Source organism: Pan troglodytes, chromosome 3 (genome assembly GCF_028858775.2).
Source record: "Pan troglodytes isolate AG18354 chromosome 3, NHGRI_mPanTro3-v2.0_pri, whole genome shotgun sequence".
Lineage (NCBI taxonomy): Eukaryota > Metazoa > Chordata > Mammalia > Primates > Hominidae > Pan > Pan troglodytes.
Window position 1 is genome coordinate 139,924,171 of NC_072401.2, and position 19,872 is coordinate 139,944,042.

At 37.7% G+C, this 19,872-nt stretch overlaps 1 pseudogene; it reads right to left on the minus strand.

Annotated features, from left to right (window-relative positions):
• Positions 1-11,121: 11,121 nt before the first annotated feature.
• LOC736316 (armadillo repeat-containing protein 1-like) lies at positions 11,122-12,202 on the minus strand (annotated as a pseudogene).
• Positions 12,203-19,872: the final 7,670 nt, after the last annotated feature.

Sequence of the window (19,872 nt, forward strand, 5' to 3'; positions counted from 1 at the left end):
TCTTTTATTTTTAAGTTCAGGGGTACACGTGCAGGATGTGCAGGTCTATTACACAAGTAAATATGTGCCATGGTGGTTTGCTGCACAGATCATTTTATTACCTAAGTATTAAGCCCAGCATCCATTAGCTATTCTTCCTGATGATCTCCCACCCCTACCCCACCAACAGGCCCCAGTGTGTGTTGTTCCTGCTCATGTGTCCATGTGTTCTCATCATTCAGCTCCCACTTATAAGTAAGAACATGCAGTGCTTCGTTTTCTGTTCCTGCATTAGTTTGTTGAGGATAATGCCTTCCAACTCCATTCATGTCCCTACAAAGGACATGATCTCCTTCCTTTTTATGGCTGAATAGTATTTCATGATATATTTGTACCCCATTTTCTTTATCCAGTCTATCACTGATGGGCATATAGGTTGATCCCACGTCTTTGCTATTGTGAATAGTGCTGTAATGAACATACCATGCATGTATCTTTATAATAGAATGATTTCTATTCCTTAGGGTATATACCCAGTAATAACATTGTTGGGGCAAATGGTATTTCTGCCTGTAGGTTTTTGAAGAATTTTCTCCACAATGGTTGCACTAATTCACACTCCCACCAACAGCGTAAAAGCATTCTTGTCTCTCCATAACCTTGCCAGCATCTGTTGTTTTTTGACTTTTTAATAATAGCCATCCTGACTGGTGTGAGATGGTATCTCATTGTAGTTTTGATTTGCATTTCTCTAATGATCAGTAATGTTGAGCTTTTTTTCATATGTTTGTTGGCCGCATGTATGTCTTCTTTTGAGAAGTGTCTGTTCATGACCTCTGCCCACTTTGTAATGGGGTTGTTTCTTTCTTGTAAATTTGTTTAAGTTCCTTACAGACTGAATATTAGACCTTTGTCTGATGGATAGATTGCAAAAATGTTCTCCCATTCTGTAGGTCATCTGTTCACTCTGATGATTGTTTCTTTTGCTGTGCAGAAGCTCTGTAGTTTAAATAGATCCCATTTGTCAATTTCTGCTTTTGTTACACTTGAAATCTTTGCCTGTGCCCACGTCCTGAATGGTATTGCCTAGATTTTCTTCTAGGGTTTTTACAGTTTAGGGTTTTGGGCTTAAGTCTTTAATCCATCTTGAGTCAATTTTTGTATATGGCATAAGGAAGGGTCCGGTTTCAATCTTCTGCATTTGGCTAACCAGCTCTCCCAGCACCATTTATTAAATAGGGAATCCTTTCCCCATTGCTTGTTTTTGTCCGGTTTGTCAAAGATCAGATGGTTGTAGGTGTGTTGTCTTATTTCTGAGTTCTGTATTCTGTTCTATTGGTCTATGTTTCTGTTTTTGTACTAGCACCATGCTGTTTTGGTTACTATTGCCTTATAGTATCATTTGAAGTCAGGTAGCATGATACCTCCAGCTTTGTTCTTTGTGCTTAGAATTGTCTTGGCTATTTGGACTCTTTTTTAATTCCACATGAATTTTAAAACAGTTTTTCCTGATTTTATGAGGAATATCAATAGTAGTATAATGGCAATAGCATTCAATCTATAAATTACTTTGGGCAGTATGGCCATTTTCATGATATTGATTCTTCCTATTCATGAGCATGGAATGTTTCTCCATTTGTTTGTGTCCTCTCTGATTTCTTTGAGCAGTGTTTTGTAGTTCTCCTTGAAGATGTCCTTCACTTCCCTGGTCAGCTGTGTTCCTAGGTATCTTATTTTGGTAGCATTTATGAATGGGAGTTCTTTCATGATTTGGCCCTCTACTTGCCTGTTGTTGGTGTGTAGGAATGCTAGCGATTTTTGCACATTGATTTTATATCCTGAGACTTTGCTAAAGTTGCTTATCAGTTTAAGAAGCTTTTGGGCTGAGACAATGGTGTTTTCTAGATATAAGATCACGTCATCATCAAACAAAGATAATTTGACTTTCTCTCTTTCTATTTGGATACGCTTTATTTCTTTCTCTTGCCTGATTGTCTTGGCCAGAACTTCCAATACTATGTTGAATAGGAGTGGTGAAAGAGGACATCCTTGTCTTGTACTGGTTTTCAAGGGGAATACTTACAGCTTTTGCCCATTCAGTATGATGTTGGTTGTGGGTTTGTCATATATAGCTCTTATTATTTTGAGGTATGTTCCTTCAATACCTAGTTTATTGAGAGTTTTTAACATGAAGGGATGTTGAATTTTATGTAAGGCTTTTTCTGCATCTATTGAGATAATCATGTGGTTTTTGTTGTTAGTTCTATTTATGTGATGAATCACTTTTATTGATTTGTGTATGTTAAACCAATCTTGCATCCTGGTGATGAAGCCAACTTGATTGTGGTGGATAAGCTTCTTGATGTGCTTCTGAATTTGGTTTGCCAGTATTTTATTGAGGATTTTTGCATTGACGTTCATCAAGGATATTGGCCTGAAGTTTTCTTTTTTGTTGTTGTGTCTCTGCCAGGTCTTGGTATCAGGATGATGCTGGCCTCATAGAAATAGTTAGGGAGGAGTCCCTCCTTTTCAATGTTTTGAAATCATTTCACCAGAAATGGTACCAGCTCTTCTTTGTGCCTGTGATGGAAATTCTGCTGTGAATCTGTCTGGTCCTAGGGCTTTTTTTTATTTTTTTGGTTGGTAGGCTATTTACTACTGCCTCAATTTCAGAACTTGTTATTGGTCTATTCAGGGATTCAATTATTTAAGAAATACATTTATCAGGTTATAGCTGCCACAGATGGTGATTCCTCTGATGGATCTGGAAAGAGTAAACTGAAAACCTTCTAGAAAGGATTCACTATTCTGGATGCCATTAAGAACACTCGTACTTCACGGGAGGAGGTCAAAATGTCAACATTGACAGGAATTTGGAAGAAGTTTACTCCAACTCACATAGATGACTTTGAAGGGTTCAAGACGTCAGTGGAATAAGTTATTGCAGATGTGGTAGAAATTGTAAGAGAACTAGAATTAGAAGTGAAACCTGAAGATGTGACTGAATTGCTGCAATCTCATGATAAAATAATGGAGAAGGAGATGCTTGTAATGAGTGAGCAAAGAATGGTTTCTTGAGATGAAACCTACTCCTGATGAAGATACTGTGAACATTCTTGAAATGACAACAAAGTATTTAGAATATTATGTAAACTTAATTGATAAAGCAGTGGCAAGGTTTGAGAACAATGACTAATTTTGAAAGTTCTTCTGTGAGTAAAATGCAATCACACAGCATCACATGCAACAGAGAAATCTTTCATAAAAGGAAAAGTCAATCAATTCAGCAACCTTCATTGTTGTCTTATTTTAAGAAATTGCCACAGCCACCCCAGCTTTCAGCAACCACCATTCTCATCAGTCAGCAGCCATTGACATCAAGGGAATACCTTCCACCAGCAAAATTATTATGGCTCACTGATAGCTCAGATGAACGTTAGCATTTTTTAGTAATAAAGTACTTTTAATTGAGATATGTACATTGTCTTTTAGATATAATGCTATTGCACACTTAATAGACTACAATATAGTGTAAACATATCATTTATACACACGTTTATATGCACCGGGAAACCGAAATATTCAGGTGACTCACTTTACTGCAATATTTGCTTTATTGTGGGGGCCTGGTACCAAACCAGCAATATCTCCAAGGTATGACTTCATTGTAATTTTTTAAAAAGAACTAAAAACATATATGAGAAGCTCTCAAATTACGAGACACATTCTTCAAAATCAAGCATAACTAAAGTACACATTCACCTTTAGAACTTAAAGTCAATGTCACTTCTCAACATATAATCTGAAATATTCAAAGTAAATGGAATAAGCCACATCTCAAGGGCAGCATTCTAAATGGAATTTATCGAACCATTTTTAAGTTAGCTAATTTTCAGTTTTAAATATTTGACCTCTAGTCCTTATACTCTCTTATATTCCCAATTTTGTGCTTTTCTTTAAGGAGAATTCCTAGAAGCACTTAGGGAAAACAAGTTAGCTCACTTGTTAAACATGGAATAATCTGAACCAAAAGCCCAAATGCATAATTGTCTCCATAGTTTTTGGAGCAGAACATTGTTTGCAATTGATATTCCTCTCCATAGTTATGGTATTTTATTTCATATTCTGTATCTCTAACTCCACAAGGTGAATGACCAGGCTTCCAGTTATAAAATGTCTGTGCCTAACTCTTTAATGTCTATTATATCTGCTATATAATGTGCCATAAATGTGAAACTCAGTCCTTAAAATATTAAACAGAATTTAAAGCTAACAAAAATATTCAACAAAAACACTATATACAACCAGATCTCTCTGCTTTGTAGTCAACAATACAACTATTCAGGGGATTTTTTTAATTGGGTAGCCTTAATCAGTAAGGGAAAAGCCATTAGGTGATGGAGGGGTCCATACCCTGAGAAATTCAGATCTACAAATCCTTATCATCTCTGCCTTGTGAGATGACACAAAAAAATAAAGATATCAAGGGCTCCAGTGCTGGTATATTCTGAAGAGCTGCATTTCTCACAAGCAAACCTATTCTATCTAATTTACAGTTGGTTCTAGAACATATTTCTGTTATATTTATTAAATACATATTTTTAAAATCACATATTCACCAAATTAACTGTTCTAGGATATTTCCGACAAGGAATAAAGGAACTAAAAGACCCTCATCTCAAGTCTATGTCATATTCTCATTTAGAATGCGTGGAGAACAAAACAGTAATTTAAATAAATTGAGTACATTTTCCTTAGGCAATTAGACTGTGTTTTCATTTAACTTGCCTGATGTATATTCTTCCTAGATTTCTATGAGATAAATGAGCCATTGTTTTTAAGGTGACAAGAATACTCAATGAACTTGGGACAACCTAATGAAGTGATGGTTGAAGTCTAAATACAAGACAATCTAAACTCTCCTATCCTTAGAGTAATTTAGGCCTATGAGGTTTGCCTCTAGTTTTAATTGTGAATTCAACTTTTTGATGAATGTACTGTGTGAGATTATAGTTGTTCAAATAATGGAATTCAAATGGTATCAATGCAGATATCTTTATATCCTTTAGAGAAGAACTTTTTCACTCTCACTAACCCGGCTCCACAAGGCAGAGTGCAATACTTTTCTTTTCCACATAGCTAAAATCACAGAAAAGACAAATAACTGGATATTTTAAACCAAAAATATTGATAATGTATGATGAATTTTTAATTTTTTTGTTGTTCTACCTTAATCATTAAATGACCTTCTATAGCATCTTAAGTTTAACAAATCTTTTGAGAACAAAATGTATGATTACTGGATGTCATAAAGAGGCCTTTTGTTTCCACTGCAATTTGAAACATGATGTTCCAGAAATCAAAACTGCATAGCAGAGCAAATATTCATACATTCTCAGCTGTTTCAGGTTATTTCTTTCAAAAGGTTATGGCTTTAAATGCTCACAGGCAAAAGCAAGATGCCTATTAGAGTGGCCAAATGGAGAAAGACAAGGTACATAGAAGACAAAGCATGAACTGCCTCCCTAACCCTAATTATTCAGAAGAGAGAAACAAAGAAGAAAGTGTGCATTGCTATGCTGCTAAATCAAGGATTATTCCACTTCAAATCTGGTCAAGTCTGATCAGTGGAGGCCTATATTTTGTTAGGTATCCAGACAACAAACCTGACAGGTGGCTTGCAAAATGTAGGGAAGCAAAGACTTATTGTTTAACCCACATTCTTGACATAGATAGGAAAATATAGCATATCTGAGGTTATTCACTCAGCCCTTTGGAGAGCTGGTCCCCCATTTCTCCTTCACCCAATCTTTCCAGGCTATTGCTCTGATGCAGCATCAAAGCCAGTAAAAGCACATTTGAAAATGAAAGGTCTATCACATTCCACGCTTCTTTTGAAACATCAAAAAGGCACAAAAAGAAGCGGTAGGACTAGAAAAAGCGGACAAGGAGCAGGACAGTGCCTGTTAGAACGGCAGGAATAGCTGGAGGTGAACCAATGTGAGGTCTATGAAAAGGCAAGTGAGAGAACCAGAAATTTGCTGCTGACAAGATGAAACAGCCCACAGCTGTGTCATGCTAATAAAAAGTTAATTTCAACTTTCAGACACTCTTCATGGTACTTTACAGTTCAATGGCACCAAGCTCATCCATTGTGCTGCATCACCTGCAAAGGCTCGGTCTATTTACAAGCTCTCAGAATCCAGATAGAATTGGAGGAAACTATTTTATTCCTGGAAGATGTCCATGGGGATAAGAACATTTGCGATCAGGTTGAACGGCTACCCCAGTATCCTTGCAAACTGGAGCTTCAGGCATCGAATAAGTCCTAACACACAAACACGGGTGGATCAGGAGATTTTCCTTAGTCCTAGTTCATGCCATCACTGGCAAAATCTGGGGATAAGCAGAGTTTCAGCTGAAATAAAAAAATCTTAAATACCTTGAGAAATCTGTGGCCACCCTCATGACCTACTTCTTTCAGGCTGAAACAGACAGCCTACAAAACTTTTTAAAAAGTCATGTCCCTAAGTTTTCTACTGTGTTATTTCCTGAGACCATAAATCCAAGTTGTTATGTATACATAGAAGCTGCCTCTAGAAATCTTGTGCTTGGTGATGTTTCAAAAATACAAGTAGAAAACAAAAATCCAATAATTCTTCACATGCACATCTTCTCGGTGCCATTGTACCCTGACCTCAGAAAATGTCATAGTGGCTATTTCACTCTATAAAGTTGAATAGGCATTACATTTCCTGCAGTAGCCATGTAATTTAGAAGAGCTATGTATTTGAAATTTTAAATCCTGGATGTGAATTTCAGCTTTGTCACTGATTGTTTCATTGTAAGCAAGACATTTAACTCTGTTCCAACCCACATCCCCTGATGCGTAAAATGAACTATAAAAGCTGCCCTGCCCTGCCCTGTTCACTTTACAGGGATGTTATCAGGAGCTAATGAGAAAAATCCTTTGCAAACTTACAGAAAAGTATACTATTATTACACATAACAAGATATTGCTGTGCCTAACAATGAGTATAGACAACGTATTTGTTGAATTAATGAGAAAATTAATTACTCATAAAACTAAGTAAGAAAAATTTACCATATGACTTTATTTCAACAAATATATTTCAATTTAATGTACTTTATGGCTCATGGTTGCAATATCCTTGAAATTCCATTGCATAGCCCTGAAGATATTAATTATGTTTACTCTAATACTTCTGTTTGCTATCTTAACTGTTTTTCTTAGATACTAGTTCTTCTAGTGTATTTAGTGTCTCAAATATAGAGATGCTTGTTTTTTTAATATCCACTCAATTTTAATTATGTTACCTTTTATTATTTTACAGTTTCAAAATATGTATTTCAAAAAATGCTGTTACAGTTGCCTTTGCTGCTCTATATGATCTGGAATAAAAGAACACTTAGAATTAGAACACACAAACATCAAGTTGTAATACCTACTTGTCCTGAGCAATTACTACCAAAGGGATATAGTTTTTAAATAAGCAGATGTGTGGCAATGAAAAATAAAATACAAATTCGTTACAACAGTAAACTTTGCTTTAGTGGCTATAGAAAGAAGGTGGTTTTATTTTCTTTTTTTCAACACATCTGGTTCTGGCAGCAAGTTATATTATGCATTTAGAGCAATAGGTGCCCTGAAAGTTTTTTTTTTCAGTTTGTGCATGTCACTTGAATCAGAAACAAGACACATGAAAAAAATATCATCCTCAATAACCCCCAGTAATACTCCCTCCAGAAGGTCACAATGTTAGTGAACTCAAGACTCTCACTGGTGATGGTATTTTACAATGAAAACACAAGCAAACCCTTTAGGGTCCAATTTTCACATCACATTCTCCAAATAGTAAAATAGTAGCTCTACATGCGGATGAAAAGGAATTTCAATTTCTTCCTATTTGTTTTTAGTCATACCATATTAACATATATCTGGATTTAATTAATTTCCAAAAGGAAAATTTTAGTTACCAAATATTCCAGAAATTTAATAAAGCATCACATATACGTAATTAGCACTTATCTGCCAAAAAAATTATATGTATACGTATTTATTTATCTTAACTTCACTGAAGTTCTTTTTTTCTGGCTAGTCATAAAAAACAGGATTAAGTGATCAATGCTGGCTTTATTTCTTCATAAGCAATAATTTGGGTCTTTTTCATTCAATACAACTGCAGCATTTTCATAATAAATTCACAAAAGGCAATACAAAGAAACATCTACTGAATAGGCTTCTGTCAAGCAATTCATGTTTTAAAGTTAGACTCTATACCAAAATGGCGTTATGGTATTATAGGCATTTGATTTTTGTTTTTTTCAGTTTGTCAGTTCTTTATGCCATTATTTTTTTCTAGCAGGAGATAATGTATAATCACAAAGTAAGGCCTAGAGACCATTTACAGTTGTTTGCAATATCATGGTCAGACTTAACTCTCAAGAGCTGATATAAACCAAAGTGAAAAGAAGTCAACTAGAACCACATTTGGTCACATTCGAATAGTCTCCAAAAACACTTTGCTAACATACATGTTTCCTCCTTCTTGACAGATTTTGTGTTAATTTTATTAAAATTACAATGAATAAGCCTGCAAAATTTTTGTAGAGTTCTTTTTCTAGGGGACTACTATGTTCAAATGAATGTTTTTAATTTGCAAAATGTCATTAGTAATGTCCTTTCTATAAACATGGTTGGCAAAATAAGAAGGCACAAAAGAGGGTAACAAGAAATGTTTTCAGCTTTCAGTGAAGAGTACCAAAGCATGTATCTTTCACAGTAAAACACGTATCTTTCATAGAGTAAAATATTCGGTAATTGATGCACAAATTGAGCTACAAGAAAGCTTCTCTTCAGGTAGGTCCTGAGGCTTGAGGAGAGAACGAGTTTTCCTAATGACGCACTTCATGTAAAATCAAATGTAAAGCTGTATATATCTGTTTGGTTTATTATGTTTTAAGTTGTAGGGTACATGTGCACAATGTGCAGGTTTATTACATATGTATACATGTGCCATATTGGTATGCTGCACCCATTAACTAGTCATTTACATTAGGTGTATCTCCTAATGCTATCCCTCCCCCTTCTCCCCTCCCCCAACCCCACAACAGGCCGTGGTGTGTGATGTTCCCCACCCTGTGTCCAAGTGTTCTCGTTGTTCAATTCTCACCTATGAGTGAGAGAACATGCAGTGTTTGGTTTTCTGTCCTTGTGATAGTTTGCTCAGAATGATGATTTCCAGCTTCATCCATGTCCCTGCAAAGGACATGAACTCATCCTTTTTATGGCTGCATAGTATTCCATGGTGTATATGTGCCACATTTTCTTAATCCACTCTATCATTGTTGGACATTTGGGTTGGTTCCAAGTCTTTGCTATTGTGAATGGTGCCACAATAAACATACATGTGCATGTGTCTTTGTAGCAGCATGATTTGTAATCTTTGGGTATATACCCAGTAATGGGATGGCTGGGTCAAATGGTATTTCTAGTTCTAGATCCTTGAGGAATCGCCACACTGTCTTCCACAATGGTTGAACTAGTTTACAGTCCCACCAACAGTGTAAAAGTGTTCCTATTTCTCCACATCCTCTCCAGCACCTGTTGTTTCCTGACTTTTTAATGATTGCCATTCTAACTGGTGTGAGATGGTATCTCACTGTGGTTTTGATTTGCATTTCTCTGATGGCCAGTGATGATGAGCATTTTTTCATGTGTCTGTTGGCTGCATAAATGTCTTCTTTTGAAAAGTGTCTGTTCATATCCATCACCCACTTTTTGATGGGGTTGTTTGATTTTTTCTTGTAAATTTGTTTAAGTTCTTTGCAGATTACTTTAGCCAGTATGGCAATTTTCAAAATATTGATTCTTCCTATCCACAAGTATGGAATGTTCTTCCATTTGTTTGTGTCCTCTTTTATTTTGTTGAGCAGTGGTTTGTAGTTCTCCTTGAAGAGGTCCTTTACATCCCTTGTAAGTTGGATTCCTAGGTATTTGATTCTCTTCGAAGCAATTGTGAATGGGAGTTCACTCATGATTTGGCTCTCTGTTTGTCTGTATAGGAATGCTTGTGATTTTTGCACATCGATTTTGTATCCTGAGACTTTGCTGAAGTTGCTTATCAGCTTAAGGAGATTTTAGGCTGAGACAATGCGGTTTTCTAAATATACAATCACGTCATCTGCAAACAGGGACAATTTGACTTCCTCTTTTCCTAATTGAATATCTTTATTTCATTCTCCTGCCTGATTGCCCTGGGCAGAACTTCCAACAATATGTTGAATAGGAGTGGTGAGAGAGGGCATCCCTGTCTTGTGCCAGTTTTCAAAGGGAATGCTTCCAGTTTTTGCCCATTCAGTATGATATTGGCTGTGGGTCTGTCATAAATAGCTCTTATTATTTTGAGGTACATCCCATCAATACCTAGTTTATTGAGAGTTTTTAGCATGAAGAGCTGTTGAATTTTATCAAAGGACATTTCTGCATCTATTGAGATAATCATGTGGTTTTTGTCTTTGGTTCTGTTTACATGATGGATTACGTTTATTGATTTGTGTATGTTGAACCAGCCTTGCATCCCAGGGATGAAGCCAACTTGATCATGGTGGATAAGCTTTTTGATGTGCTGCTGGATTTGGTTTACCAGTATTTTATTGAGGATTTTTGCATTGATGTTCATCAGAGATATAATCTCCTGGTGTGCCATTTGCTAAGACTGTTGGAAAAGCGCAGTATTAGGGAGGGAGTGTCCCAATTTTCCAGGTACCATCTGTCACGGCTCCCCTTCGCTAGGAAAGGGAATGCCCTGACCCCTTGCGCTTCCCGGGTGAGGTGATGCCCCGCCCTGCTTTGGCTCACACCCCGTGGGCTGCACCCACTGTCCGACAAACCCCATTGAGATGAACCTGGTACTTCAGTTGGAAATGCAGAAATCACCCGTCTTCCGCGTCGCTCACACTGGGAGCTGTAGACTAGAGCTGCTCCTATTCGGCCATCTTGGAACCTCCTCCCATGTTTGGTTTTAACAGCGGACCCATGGTTTATAAAATATAAGGCAATTAAATGAAAGAGAAAAAACAAAATACTTTCATAAACAAAGCAACTCCATCCACAGCCTCTGTTCTTTTTACCACTCAGTGGGGTAAAATGTCCAATAAAATGTAAAATGCAGCATATGCAATCATGTAATCTAAAAGCTTTTCATGATAACTCATTGCAAATTGCACTTGACAGTTCACCACAACAATGGAAAACTGGCCCCTGGTTGGTTCACACAGTCCTTGAACCCCAAATTGAAGTCACCAATAAAACGATCTGGATAAAAAGTTTGCAGCTGTGCTCAGCCAGCTAGTTCCACCCACTGGGTATGAGCTGACCCAGGACACCACCTTGTACTGTTCATTTGTGGGACTCTTATCTTCAGACACGTAGTCAGGTAGCCCTGTGTTCTGTTCTACCACAGGAAGGTCTTGGAATGGGACCAGCATCTCTTCTCCACTTTCACTTTTCACAACTTACGGAGCTTTCATAACCTTGGTTGATGCTCTCGCTGATGCGAAAGCCTCAGCTTTCAAATCTGAACGGATTCACACCACGCCTTTGAACAGCCATTTGAAAAGTAAAGCTAATAATACCTTTAATTTTTAACAAAGCCTCTTCATATAGATTTCTCGAAGACGTATCATCAAGGCCGTCTATATGCAAAACCACTGTTTTGGCACGTTTGTTTGCAGTTCCCAGAAAAAACTGAGCTTTCCTTCAATATGAATTCATTTCATTGAAACTATCACCATCTGCCTTATTGGAGGACTGAAGTATGTCATAGATTTCAGAGGCCAGAAGTTTTGTTTCTCCCAGAGTTGCAGTTTTCTGTATAACATTTTGTAGGCTCAACATCATACCCAGTTCTCCTTTCATCTTTTCTCTGTTTGCACGGTGTTCTCCCAAGTATCGAAGAGCGAGCAAAGCCAAATGGACTGGAGGGTTAGGGTGGTCCATAAATAAAATAAGGCAAGGCAGACATCCCTGATCCTGGACTACAGCTCTTCTGTTTAATGGATCTGCTGCTATATCCCCTAACTGGTTAACTACCGATAGAGTATCAGACTCTTCACTCATGGTGGAGGTGGAAGAATTCATCTTCTATGCTATGCACATGAATAAAATTTTAAATTCGCTCCAGAGCTTTAGGAGTTCAGAGCCTGCTGCACCATCAGGGCCACACCTACGGATGAGGTAGAAACCCAGGCGGCGTGAGCCCCTCGGTTCACAGCCACAGCGTCGGCGATCGCAAACAACCAGACTAACTCAGGGAGCCAAAGAGCAAGGCGCTCTTTGGCGGTGGGGAAAGGAGATGCTTGTTTTCAAGTGTTCAATGAGTCAGTGTTATTTGAGCACCTTTTTTTTTTTTTTTTTTTTTTGATACAGAGTCTCACTCTGTCACCCAGGCTGGAGTGCAGTGGCACGATCTTGGCTCACTGCAGCCTCCATCTCCCTGGGCCAATTGATTCTCCTGCCTCCGCTTCCCCAGTAGCAGGGATTACAGGCATGTGCCACCATGCTCAGCTAATTTTTGTATTTTTAGTAGAGACGGGGTTTCTCCGTGTTGGCCAGGCTGGTTTCGAACTCCTGACCTCAAATGATCCGCCTGCCTCGGCCTCCCAAAGTGCTGGGATTATAGGTGTGAGCCACTTTGCCCGGGCAAGCACCTTTGTTTTTGAGAATGCCAGTTCTATGTCTTTGCTACTCTATCCTGCCCAAGGTTATTGTGGAAGAATGGTGAGACACGGTACCTAGTGAGACATATTGGTAGAGTCTCTTCTGTGAAGTGAATTCCTCATTCTCCTGATCTTAGTAACCACCAAGGACACCTCTCTACCTCTGCAGAGTCAGGACACACAGTGACTTTATTTGTACATCCAGTGCACACAGTAGCCTCATAATATGAGCACATATGATTATTGACCCATTCTCAGAAAAAAGCAAGGGTCCAGAAAGAGGCAACCATCCCAGCTGTGGCAACTAATTGATAGTACCTGGTGATTGTCCCAAGGCCTCTTCCCTCCTGCTGTCTGTTAACTGTGAGAGAGAGGACTGGCAAATAGCTCAACTTGCCCAGGAGACATTTCCCTCATGGTGTATCACTTTGAATCTCTCTCTTTCCTATTTTTCAGAAGTGCTTCAATACTTCCCACCCTCTGATAAGAATTCATTCTTGTTTTTGATTTGATGATATGAAGGAGACACTAATTGCAACATGAACAAAAGAAATTAGCTTAGAAAAATTCCTAAGCAATGGTTTGCTCATCACTCTGTCTCTATTGGTTCATCGACTTATTATGAAAATAACACATGCTTTCAGTTGGAAATTCAAAATAGCACAAAAAGGTATCCAAAGCAAAGTAAGTCTTCTTCTCAGCCCAGTCCCTGAGTCCCACTCCCTGTAGATAAATGCCATCGACCATTTCTCATATGCTCTTCCAGAAATTTTCCATGTAAATATACGTCTATAGACATTATTAAGTACCTTTCTTTTGTTTAACTTAATGATATATCTTGAAGATTTGTCCATATCAGCATATGTAGATACACTAAATACAACAATTTACTATATGACCACATCAAAATTTGTTTAGTCAGTCTCCTGTTGATGGACATATGGCTGTTTCCTGGCTTTTGTTTTTCAGACCTCTCTGTGTACAGGTGAAATTAAAATCAGAGGACAAATTGCTACATTTGCTAGCAGGCCTTACAAGATTGGCATGTTTTAAATTTTAATAATATTGTCCAATTGCATTTCAAAGAGGGTGTACCAATTTTTACAACACCTGCATTGCATATGTACCTGTATCCTTACACCCCTAGCCACTGTGAATTTCCGTATTTTATAACTATTGCCACTATGATAGGCAAAAAAATGTTTCATGGTCTGAATTTGTATTTCTTTAATTATGAATGAGACTGAGATATTTTAATATGTGTAAAAATGTATTTTTCTTTCTGAACTCCTCTTTCATACATATCCTTTGCCTATTTTGTGAGGTCATTTATATTTTTCTTGTTGGCCTATACTAATGTTTTATACATATATAGAGGGGATATAGTACATATACAGTGCAGATGTGGTAAAAATTTGTACAACCTCTCTGGAATGCAGTTGGAGATGAAGATGCATGTGTACAAAGCACAGGGTTTTCTTGTTTTGTTTTGTTTTTTGAGACTGAGTCTCGCCCTGTCGCCCAGGCTGGAATGTAATGGTGCGACCTTGGCTCACTGCAACCTCTGCATCCTGGGTTCAAGGGATTCTCCTGCCTCAGCCTCCTAAGTAGCTAGGAATACAGGCGCACGCCAGCACACCAGCTAATTTTTTGTATCTTTAGTAGAGACGGGGTTTCACCATGGTGGCCAGACTGGTCTTGAACTCCTGACCTCATGATCCGCCCGCCTCGGCCTCCCAAAGTGCTGGGATTACGGGCGTGAGCTGCCGCATCCGGCCCAGGTTTTTTTTTTTAATTTTGCCTTTTACCTTTAATTACTGTAGTTTTCCATGAAATAAATTTAATATTTTATAGTAAAATTTATTGCTCTACCTCTTTTATTGCTAATATCTGCTTAGATTTTTTTTTTTTTTTACTTAGGAAAATATTACCCACTCCAAGATTACTTTAAATTTTTTTCATGATGCCTTATAAAATTTTTTAGTTTTGCATTTTATCTTTAAAGCTTTGGTAGAAATTCAAAATAGCAAATCTAGAATGTACTTTAATGCAAGGAGTGAGACACAGAACTATTTTTTTTCTAAATGACTGAAAATGTCTCAATGCCATCTATTAAATAATCCATCTTTCTTCACTGATTTAAAATGCCACCTTTATCATACACTGGATTCCCTGAAGTGTTTGGACCTACTTAAGATTCTATTCTGTTCCATTGATCTGCCTGCCTATGCAGATATTTTAGAAATGAATACATTTATGTAGCTATAATTTAGCCTATGTGGGCCTATTTCCAGGCTTTAGTTAATTGTATTCTACAGTATGTTTATTTGTCATTGTGTACCTCGGTTTTGACTTCCTCAAGGGTAAAAATTATGGATTCTCTTCCCTCTGTAATTCCCTAAAACATGAGTCTCTGCCAAGTTTGTCATTTTGAAAACTGAAATCAAGCCATGTCCTTAGGCAGAACCAGTGGTGGTCTGAGTGGTTTCAGTGAGTGAAGCCCCTGCTCAAAATATTCAACCTCTAAATGTAATATATAAAACACTATGACAGTTTATTCCTTTCGTTAAAGGGATGCTTCTTTAAACACTAATACTGTGCATGGTGCTGAGAATAATTGTTCATTATAATTTCTCCTTGGTCTAAGTTTTGGTAGAAAGGCAACATGAACTAACATTTAAGATCCATGAAATGTGTTAAGAATAGCACATATTCCGTCTCATTTAATATCACAAAACAGCCTACAAAATTGGCGTTATTTATCTCACTTTACATAGGAGGAAACAGGCTTAGAAAAGTAAGTTAATTTGCCAACTTAGTTAGTGGCAAACCCTGGATTCAAACCCAAGCCTGTTCGATGCCAAATATCACGTTCCTACTCTCCTATGCCGCCTCCCAGAGACAGAGATCCTCAAACAATAATGGAAAATAATTTTCACTTCTTGTCCCAGCCATGCAGTGGCTCCCTTGATCACTGAATGGAGAATAATTTCTAGCTACAACCATGCTTAGCAGGAAACAGGACCATGATAAATGATTGACATCTGCCACAGAAGTCAAAGGCAGCAGTGGCTATACAGGACACTGTATTTGTCATTATTGCACTACAACACAACATAGGAGACCAAAGGAACATTTTCCCAACTTCACAGTTATGTTTAGGAACAACCCTAAAAATCAGTTGATCGATAAAATTTCACTCCCTAAATAAAGCCTAAGAAGCCAAAGTTAAAAAAATAAATTTTGAGAAATATAGTAAATAAAAGAGAGATTTATATGTGATATCCAAAGTATACCAGTCCTGCCAACTTGACAGGCTAAATATTCAGCCTCTTTTTGTAATAATCAACTTGGCTCTAGTAGTCATAGGAAGTTACTACCTCAAACCAATTTTCCCCAGGCAGAAGAGAGAGAAGAAACTCTATTCCATTCTAGAGCTATGTATCAAATCAAGTACCTGAACTTTGAATCAAGCTCTACGCAGATCCACCAGTTCTAAGAACTGGGCCCCTGGGTTTGTGTGATACTCAATAGTTCCACATCTGGCCTCTCTGGAGTAGCCATTGAGTGGCCACCCAACTCCTACTCCTCTTTCCTCTCCCTCAGGGATCTGCAAATTTATCTAAGTTTTCTGCCCACTTCCACAAATTCATATGGCTCAGGTAAGATTAGCCCCACTCCAGCCCCTCATAGTCCAGGTGTAATCCCATGCCCTTTGTCAATAACTGGATTAGCAATGGGACTAATTGCTATTTGCCATTAGCAATGTGATTGGATTCAGAGTCCTGAATTGTGGTAGAGGTCTGCTCTAAGCATAAAAAAAAGTTTTACCTTGCTCCTCTGGAACAGCACCAGGGAACAACCATTACTTTTCATCTGGCCAGTCTCCTTTGCTGATATAAGATCCGGAACTGCTGCAGCACATTCCCACCAGCCACCATTCAGAGGAGGGCAGAGTCAAAAGGATCACAAGGAATTGAACCTGTAGCCATCATGGACTCAGCCATGATGCCCACAATAGCGCTGAACTTGCAGTTACTGAAGCAGTAAACAAGTTTAAATTGTAAGCCATTACTGGCCTCCAAATGTTTCCTAACTGACCTCACTCATACACCTCCACTATGAATCTCTGAGGCAGTCACTCTCTAAACTCTAGACAAGGGCTCCCAAAGTATTTGCCTACTTAAAGGACGCTGTAGGAGTTAAGAGCATAGGCTCAAACCCTGGCCCTGCCACTTATTTTCTGTGTGATCTTGGCAAGTTACCTAAACTGTCCAAGCATGTTCCTTCATCCATAAACTGGAGATAATCGTCACATCTAAGAGTTGTGTGAGGATTGAGGCAACTCATGCCTAGTGCTTAAAATCCAGCCTGGCATGTAAATACTGTCCTGATTATGTGTACTTTTGTCAATGCCTGTGCCTGATTTTCCTCTCCCCAACAGTGACCCCAATTCCACACTTCCTGTGTTTATTTGGATTTTATAATCTTCAATCCTGAATCTAATCCATGTGTCTAGCCACTGCACCCAAGTCATTCCAAGTTCGGACCCTTTTCAAGTACAGCTATATTCATTGACATTTTCCCATCTAGGAATCCCAGGGATGATATAGCTAATGTAAGCCTGTACCCTAATGAAATACAAGTCTAATGCTAATTGGTATCTTGTAGATTTTAATCCATTCTTCTTACGACAGCACTACTTCTTAAGAGCCTGTTCCTGTGGGTTAATGTATACAGAAAAATACGGTACTAATTACTATGGACATTTAGCTTTGTTTCCCTATGAACAATTATCCTACTACAGTAACCCTCCCTTCCCATTTGGCCCCAGCTGTTTAATTCATTAGGTATTACTTTTTTTTTTTTTCCTATGAGCTGTTAGGCTGAATTTCAAAAAGAGACTGATCAGGAAAATTTTCAAATACAACTTTCAAATTTCTTTTCTCCTTGAAAATAAAGTTGAACAGTCCTCATACCATTAAATGTGGCAATTCAGTTGACGGGACAGCTCCTTTCAAAGTGCATACCTATGGCTATTTTCCATACCCTGGCATTGCTTGTCTGCTGCTTTCCAAGCAGGTTCACCAGGAACTGTGCCATGCTTAGCTATCATTTTCTGCTTATAAGAAGTAAGTGAGAGATCAGGATCGTTAGAGTCTGTAAACACTTGAATGCTTAGAAATGCAAAGCAATGAGCTATTCTGCAGGGCTGCCAGAGAAAAGGAGTGGAAAGAGGAGAAAAGAAATTATGTCTTCAAACTCCAGTGCGTACCATTCTCACATGATGTCTAAACAGACAGGAATTCAAGTTGAGCATTTGAATGTTAAAAGAAAATAGACAATGCAATGATCTTCCCAGCAAAATAGCAGCCATACATGGGCTGCCTTGAATGGAAAAGGGAAGAAAAAAGGAGAAACAAAGATAAAATGAGACACAGGGAAAACAGGCACACAGATTGTCCAGGGAGGGTACAGTTAAGATTTCTGTAGTTTTACATGAAAAAAAAAATTCTGTTTCATAAAAGGAATTCAAATGAGAGAAATAAGAAAAAGTCAGGCTGAACTTCAGAATCCATGATACCCTGATCTATAATATTTCCTCATCTAATTCCAACAATTTCAGGTAGCCAATTCAATGCTGTGTAATTCTGAAAATGATTCATGGGACCAAAAAAGCAACTTTGGAGCATCTAAACTACCTGGTTCAAATTTGAGAACATTATTTTCATATTTTTCTTTAGCCGCTCCACAGTTCCATGGCAAATTAATAGAAAGCCAGTGAGATTTCAATGTGTGGGCTGTATTGTTCTTTTTTATGCGATGTGTATAACCTTTCCCCATCTGCACAGATACACAGAGGCCTATTTTGGTGTGCTTTTTAAATTTGCTGCTTGTCCATGAAATGGAATGTTCCTGAGAAACTAGAGCAGTAAAGAACTTAGAACAGGTGATAAAACCTCATTTTTGCACTGTCACTCAATGACATTGCACTGCTGAAGCCGCACAGCAGTTAATGGCCATGGAAATTATACTGGTCCACAAGCCCTTGGACAGGAAGAAAACTAACTGTGAGAACTTGAATTTTACTGAAAATCAAAAGCCAACTGACAGGATGCTCTCTGAACTCACCCAGGAAATGCTTAGTCATCAGATATAACAATACTCAGAAAAAGATTCAGAAGCAAAACCTAGGGAATTGTTTAAAAAAAAAAAAAAACTCTCACACACGTCAGGGTGAATTTTACAAAGTATATGAAAGGCTGTGCAAAAAAGTAGATTGCAAGGCAGTATACCACAGCCATCAAATATCTAGTACATTTTTAAGTTCAATAAATTCCTAGTCACTGTAATTGTGCCTAAAAACACAGAGTAAAAAAAAAATGGCAAAATAAGCAAAGAATTATTTTAAAGCTAGAGGATAATATTTTTCTAAAAAAAATAAGGGAGTTATGGGTGTACACAAAGACACATATAATGAGGATGGCTATGTAAAACAGTAATTCCTCACTCATGAGTTCCACAAGTGTCTACTGAGTACCTACTCTGGGCTAGTTATCTGTTCTATGTGCTGTGGTTATAGCTACGAACAAGACAACATCTCTACTCCTATCGAATTTATTTTCTCATTAGGAAGAAATGCAAAATAAATATATATATGAAGCTACATTCAATAATTGTAAATGATCAAGATCAGCCACTTTGCTTAATATTTCTTAAAATTTATTTTGTATAGACAGTTCCACTGGAATTTACTCTACATTCATACCAGCTATCGTGAGGAAGAGAGGTAGAAATCTATCTGGGCCACAGCACCTTTTCCCACACTTAAATAACATGGCTCCTTTAAGTAGAGTATGATTATATTTATGAAACGTACATTTTTTAATTTTTTCATATTTATGGGTTGTTACACAGAAACCATCTTAGTGCCAATAAGTATTTAACATTTACCACTTTCAGCAGGTGAAAGAATTTCTATCTCAGCTTCATTATAATTATGCTAAACACTTTCAGGTTTCCATTTTCCTTTTTTTTTAAATAATGAAATAAAATGCAATCAAATATTCAAATCATTGGACAAACAACCATACAAAAGTCAATACTGCTGAAAATGAATCGTCACCTAGCCCACGGCTCCACTATGCAACA